This window comes from Arachis hypogaea, chromosome 16 (assembly GCF_003086295.3).
Source record: "Arachis hypogaea cultivar Tifrunner chromosome 16, arahy.Tifrunner.gnm2.J5K5, whole genome shotgun sequence".
Classification (NCBI taxonomy): Eukaryota; Viridiplantae; Streptophyta; class Magnoliopsida; order Fabales; family Fabaceae; genus Arachis; species Arachis hypogaea.
Window position 1 is genome coordinate 31203355 of NC_092051.1, and position 7175 is coordinate 31210529.

The 7175-nt window shown below is 38.8% G+C and overlaps 1 non-coding gene across 1 annotated transcript; it reads left to right on the forward strand.

The window, feature by feature from the left end:
• Positions 1-3855: 3855 nt before the first annotated feature.
• Positions 3856-3963, forward strand: LOC112760612 (small nucleolar RNA R71). The gene has a single exon (XR_003181045.1). It is a non-coding gene; the product is annotated as a small nucleolar RNA R71 (small nucleolar RNA).
• Positions 3964-7175: the final 3212 nt, after the last annotated feature.

Consider the following 7175-nt stretch of genomic DNA (forward strand, 5'->3'; position numbering starts at 1 on the left):
TAAAAAAAACGAAAAAAAAACAGCAAATTTAAGAACAAGGAATGAGTCCACCTTAGTGATGGTGGCGTTTCCTTCTTGAGGAACCAATGATGTCCTTGAGCTCTTCTATGTCTCTTCCTTGTTTTTGTTGCTCCTCCCTCATTGCTGTTTGATCTTCTCTAATTTCATGAAGGATGATGGAGTTCTCTTGATGTTCCACCCTTAGTTGTCCCATGTTGGAACTTAATTCTCCTAGGGAGGTGTTGATTTTCTCCGAAAAATTCTATGGAGGAAAGTGCATCCCTTGAGGCATCTCATGGATTTCTTGGTGATGAGCTTCTTCATTCGTCTCTTGAGATCCATGAATAGGCTCTCTTGTTTGCTCCATCCTTGTCTTAGTGATGGGCTTGTCCTCCTCAATGAGGATATCTCCCTCTATGTCAATCCCAGCCGAATTGCATAGATGGCAAATGAGGTGAGGAAAGGCTAATCTTGCCACAGTGGAGGGCTTGTCAGCTACCTTGTAGAGTTCTTGAGGTATAATCTCATGAACCTCCACTTCCTCCCTAATCATGATACTATGGATCATGATGGCCCGGTCTACAGTAACTTCAGACCGGTTGCTAGTGGGAATGATTGAGCGTTGAATGAACTCTAACCATCCTCTAGCTACAGGCTTAAGGTCCAATCTTCTCAGTTGAACCGGTTTGCCTTTTGAGTCAATCTTCCATTGAGCTCCTTCCACACATATGTCTATGAGGACTTGGTCCAACTTTTGATCAAAGTTGACCCTTCTTGTGTAGGGGCGTGCGTTTTCTTCCATCATTGGCAAGTTGAACGCCAGCCTTACTTTTTCCGGACTAAAATCTAAGTATTTCCCCCGAACCATGGTGAGCCAATGCTTTGGGTTCGGGTTCTTACTTTGATCATGGTTCCTAGTGATCCATGCATTGGCATAGAACTCTTGAACCATTAGGATTCCGACTTGTTGAATGGGGTTGGTTAGAACTTTCCAACCTCTTCTTTGGATCTCATGTCGGATCTCCGGATACTCACTTTTCTTGAGTTTGAAAGGGACCTCGGGGATCACCTTCTTCTTGGCCACAACATCATAGAAGTGGTCTTGATAGGCTTTGGAGATGAATCTTTCCATCTCCCATGACTCGAAGGTGGAAGCTTTTGTCTTCCCTTTCCCTTTTTTAGAGGTTTCTCTGGTCTTGGGTGCCATCAATGGTAATGGAAAAACAAAAAGCTATGCTTTTACCACACCAAACTTAGAATATTGCTCGCCCTCGAGCAAGAGAAGAAAGAAAAGAAGAAGAAGAAGAAGAAGAGAAAATATGGAGGAGAGTGAGGGGAGGTGTATTCGGCCAAGGTATAGAAGATAGGGTTGTGTTGTGTGAAAATAAAGGAGGGATGGAGGGGTTTATATAGTGAGGGGAGAGGGAGTGGGTTCGGCCATATTGGGTGGGTTTGGGTTGAAAAGTGATTTAAATTTTGAAAGTAGGTGGGGTTTATGGGGAAGAGAGATTGAGGTGATTGGTGAAGGGTTTTGGGAAAGGGTGTTTATTGGGAAGGGTGAGTGTTGAGAAGAGGGAAGAATGTGAGTGGAGGTAGGTGGGGATCCTGTGGGGTCCACAGATGCTGAAATGATCCTGCGGGGTCCACAGATCCTGAGGTGTAAAGGATTTGCAACCCTGCACCAATTAGGCATGTAAAACGCCTTTGCATGCAATTCTGGCGTTTAGACGCCGAATTGATGCTTGTTCTGGGCGTTCAACGCCTAGATGCAGCATGTTTCTGGCGTTGAACGCCAGTTCCATGCTTGTTTCTGGCGTTCAGCGCCAGCTCTTCTCAGGGTGTATTCCTGGCGTCTGAACGCCAGGATGTTGCTTGTTTCTGGCGTTCAGCGCCAGATCCATGCTCTGTTCTGGCGTTGAACGCCAGCCAGATGCTCCTTACTGGCGTTTAAACGCCAGTAAGTCCTTCCTCCAGGGTGTGAATTTTTTTCTGCTGTTTTTGATTCTGTTTTTAATTTTTGTATTTATTTTGTGACTCCATATGATCATGAACCTAATAAAACATGAAAGAACAATAAAAATAAAATAAAATTAGATAAATAAAAATTGGGTTGCCTCCCAACAAGCACTTCTTTAATGTCAATAGCTTGACAGCGGGCTCTCACGGAGGCACACAGGTGATCAGGTCAATTTTATAGATTCCCAACACCAAACTTAGAGTTTGGATGTGGGGTTTCAACACCAAACTTAAAGTTTGGCTGAGGCCTCCCAACACCAAACTTAGAGTTTGATTGTGGGGGCCTTGGTTGACTCTGTACTGAGAGAAGCTTTTCATGCTTCCTCTCCATTGTTACAGAAGGAGATCCTTGAGTTTTAAACACAAGGTTGTCTTCACTTAGTTGAAGGACCAACTCTCCTCTGTCCACATCAATCACAGCTTTTGCTGTGGTTAGGAAGGGTCTTCCAAGGATGATGGATTCATCCTCATCCTTCCCAGTATCTAGGATTATGAAATCAGTAGGGATGTAAAGGCCTTCAACCTTTACTAACACGTCCTCTACTAGTCCATAAGCCATTTTCATAGATTTGTCTGCCATCTCTAATGAGATATTGGCAGCCTGTACCTTTCCCAGTTTCTCCATTACAGAGAGTGGCATGAAGTTTATCCCTGACCCAAGGTCACATAGAGCCTTCTCAAAGGTCATGGTGCCTATGGTACAAGGTATTAGAAACTTTCCAGGATCCCGTTTCTTCTGAGGTAATGTCAGTTGATCCATATCACTCAGTTCATTGATGAGCAAGGGAGGTTCGTCTTCCCAAGTCTCATTACCAAATAATTTAGCATTCAGCTTCATGATTGCACCAAGGTACTTGGCAACCTGCTCTTCAGTAATATTCTCATTCTCTTCAGAAGAAGAATATTCATCAGAGCTCATGAAGGGCATAAGGAGGTTCAATGGAATCTCTATGGTCTCTAGATGAGCCTCAGAATCCTTTGGTTCCTCAAATGGAAGCTCCTTGTTGATCACTGGACGTCCCAGGAGGTCTTCCTCACTGGGATTCACGTCCTCTTCCTCCCTTGTAGGTTCGGCCATGATGGTTAATTCAATGGCCTTGCACTCTCTTTTTGGATTCTCTTCTGTATTGCTTGGGAGAGTACTAGGAGGGATTTCAGTGACTCTTTTACTCAGCTGGCCCACTTGTGCCTCCAAATTTCTAATGGAGGACCTTGTTTCATTCATGAAACTCAGAGTGGCCTTAGATAGATCAGAGACTAAGTTTGCTAAATTAGAGGTATTTTGTTCAGAATTCTCTGTCTGTTGCTGAGAAGATGATGGAAAAGGCTTGCTATTGCTGAGCCTGTTTCTTCCACCATTATTAAAGCCTTGTTGAGGCTTTTGTTGATCCTTCCATGAGAAATTTGGATGATTTCTCCATGTTGAATTATAGGTGTTTTCATAAGGTTCACCCATGTAATTTACCTCTACTATTGCAGGGTTATCAGGATCATAAGCTTCTTCTTCAGAAGATGCCTCTTTAGTACTGTTGGATGCATTTTGCCATCCATCAGACTTTGGGAAATCATGTTGACTTGCTGAGTCAACAATTTGTTCTGAGCCAATATGGCATTCAGATCATCAATTTCAAGAACTCCCTTCTTCTGAGGCGTCCCATTATTCAAGGAATTTCTCTCAGAAGTATACATAAATTGATTATTTGCAACCATGTCAATAAGTTCCTGAGCTTCTACAGGTGTTTTCTTTAGGTGAATGGATCCACCTGCAGAATGGTCCAGTGACATCTTGGAGAACTCAGACAGACCATAATAGAATATATCCAGAATGGTCCATTCTGAAAGCATGTCAGGAGGACACCTTTTGGTCATCTACTTGTATCTTTCCCAAGCTTCATAGAGGGATTCACCATCTTTTTGCTTGAATGTCTGAACATCCACTCTAAGCTTGCTCAACTTTTGAGGAGGAAAGAACTTAGCCAAGAAGGCTGTGACCAGCTTATCCCAGGAGTCCAGGCTATCCTTAGGTTGTGAGTCCAACCATGTTCTAGCTCTGTCTCTTACAGCAAAAGGGAAAAGCATGAGCCTGTAGACTTCAGGATCTACTCCATTAGTCTTAACAGTCTCACAGATCTGTAGGAACTCAGTTAAAAACTGGTAGGGATCTTCTGATGGAAGTCCATGAAATTTGCAGTTCTGTTGCATTAGAGCAACTAATTGAGGTTTCAGCTCAAAATTGGTTGCTCCAATGGTAGGGATTGAGATGCTTCTTCCATCAAACTTGGAAGTAGGTGTAGTATAGTCACCAAGCATCCTCCTTGCATTATTATTATTTTCGGCTGCCATCTCCTCTTCCTTTTAAAAAATTTCTGTAAGGTTGTCTCTAGATTGTTGTATTTTAGCTTCTCTCAGTTTTCTCTTCAGAGTCCTTTCAGGTTTAAGGTCTGCTTCAACAAGAATGTTCTTGTCCTTGCTCCTGCTCATATGAAAAAGAAGGGAACTGGAAATAATAATAGGGATTCTTTTTACCACAGTATAGAGGTTCCCTTGTGTGAGTAGAAGAAAAGAAGAAAGAGAATGAATAAGAGAAGAATTCGAACTCAGAGGAGAAGAAGGGGTTCGAATTTTTGGGTAAGGAGAAGTGTTAGTAGATGAATAAATAAATAGAAGGAGATAAGAGAGAGGGACTTTCAAAAAATAAAAATAAAATTTAAAGTTAAATCTCAAAAATTAAATTTGAAATTAAATTAAAATTTAAAACAATTAGTTAATTAAAAAGGAATTTTGAAAAAAAAAAGGGGAAGTATTTTCAAAAATTAGATAGGGAAGAGTAGTTAGGTGGTTTTGAAAAAGATAAGAAACAAACAAAAAGTCAATCAGTTAGTTGAAAAAGATTTGAAAATCAATTTTGAAAAGATAAGAAGATAAGAAGTTAGAAAAGATATTTTAAAATCAAATTTTTGAAAAAGATATGATTTAAAAAGATATAATGGACATATATGATTAAAATTAGTTTTGAAAAAGATTTGATTTTTAAAATCAAAATTAATGACTTGACTCACAAGTAATCACAAGATATGATTCTAGAACTTAAAGTTTGAATCTTTCTTAACAAGAAAGTAACAAACTTGAAATTTTTGAATCAAAACATTAATTATTGATGATATTTTCGAAAATTATGAGATAAAATTAAGAAAAAAGATTTTTGAAAAATATTTTTTAAAATTTTCGAAAATAAATAAGAAAAATGAAAAAGATTTGATTTTTGAAAAAGATAGGATTTTCAAATTGAAAATTTGATTTGACTCATAAAAAACAACTAGATTTTAAAAATTTTTGAAAAAGTCAATCCAAATTTTTGAAATTTATGAGCGAAAAAGGGAAAGATATTTTTTTGATTTTTGAATTTTTAATGATGAAAGAGAAAAATAATGAAAAAACTCAATGCATGAAAGTTGTGGATCAAAACAAATGATGCATGCAAGAACACTATGAATGTCAAGATGAACACCAAGAACACTTTGAGGATCATGATGAACATCAAGAACTTAATTTTTTGAAAATTTTTATATGCAAAGAAAACATGCAAGACACCAAACTTAGAAATCTTTCATGTTTAGACACTATGGATGCAAGAATGTATATGAAAAACACCATACAACACAAAACAATATAATATGAAGATCAAACAAGAAAGTTCATCAAGAACAACTTGAAGATCATGATGAATGTAGTGCATGAATGCAATTTTCAAAAAATGCAAGATGAATATGCAATTGACACCAAACTTAAAACATGACACAAGACTCAAACAAGAAACAAAAAAAATTATGATTTTATGATTTTATAAATTTTTTTTTTGGATTTTTTTCGAAAATTAAATGGAAAAAGAAAATAAGGATTTCAAAATTTTTAATATGAATTCCAGGAATCTTGAACTGTTAGTCTAAAGCTCCAGTCCAGGAATTAGACATGGCTTACTAGCCAGCCAAGCTTTCAGTGAAAGCTCCGGTCCAAAACACTAGACATGGCCAATGACCAGCCAAGCTTCAGAATACACATCAGTCATACAGCAGCAGATGGATTAGGAACAACTAGCTTGCTCTTGTGATGATGGTTTGGAAGCCTCAGTCCAAAAGAATTTAGACATGGCTTTCCAGCCAGCCAGGCTCCAACAATTTTTCATGAAACTCTAGAATTCATTCTTAAAAATTCTGAAAAACATCAATTAAATTTTTTTTTGAAATTTTTCGAAAAATATGAGAATAAAAACAAAAACTTAAAATTAGAAATAAAGTTACTTAATCTGAGCAACAATATGAACCGTCAGTTGTCCAAACTCGAACAATCCCCGGCAACGGTGCCAAAAACTTGGTGTGCGAAATCGTGATCGTTCCTTCCTTGGTAACGGCGCTAAAAACTAAATACGCACGTTCATATTCTTAATTCTGTTTTACAACTTCGTACAACTAACCAGCAAGTGCACTGGGTCGTCCAAGTAATAAACCTTACGTGAGTAAAGGTCGATCCCACGGAGATTGTTGATATGAAACAAGCTATGGTCATCTTGTAAATCTCAGTCAGGCCGATATCAAATGATTATGGAGTTTTCGAATAATAATAATAATTAAATAGAAAATAAAGATAGAGATACTTATGTAAATCATTGGTGAGAATTTCAGATAAGTGTATAGAGATGCTTTCGTTCCTCTGAACCTCTGCTTTCCTGCTGTCTTCATCCAATCAGTCCTACTCCCTTCCATGGCAAGCTTTGTGTAGGGCATCACCGTTGTCAATGGCTACTTCCCATCCTCTCTGTGAAAATGGTCCGATGCGTTGTCACCTGCATGGCTAATCATCTGGAGGTTCTCGATCATACTGGAATAGGATTCACCCTCCTTTTGCATCTGTCACTACGCCCAGCACTCGCGAGTTTGAAGCTCGTCACAGCCATCCCTTCCCAGATCCTACTCAGAATACCACAGACAAGGTTTAGACTTTTCAGATCTCAAGAATGGCCATCCATGGGTTCTAACTTATACCACGAAGATTCTAATATCTCGGACTCGGTCCTCTGTATTAGATATCTAAGAGATATTCATTCTAGCTTGTTTGCATGTAGAACGGAAGTGTTTGTCAGGCACGCGTTCATAAGTGAGAAT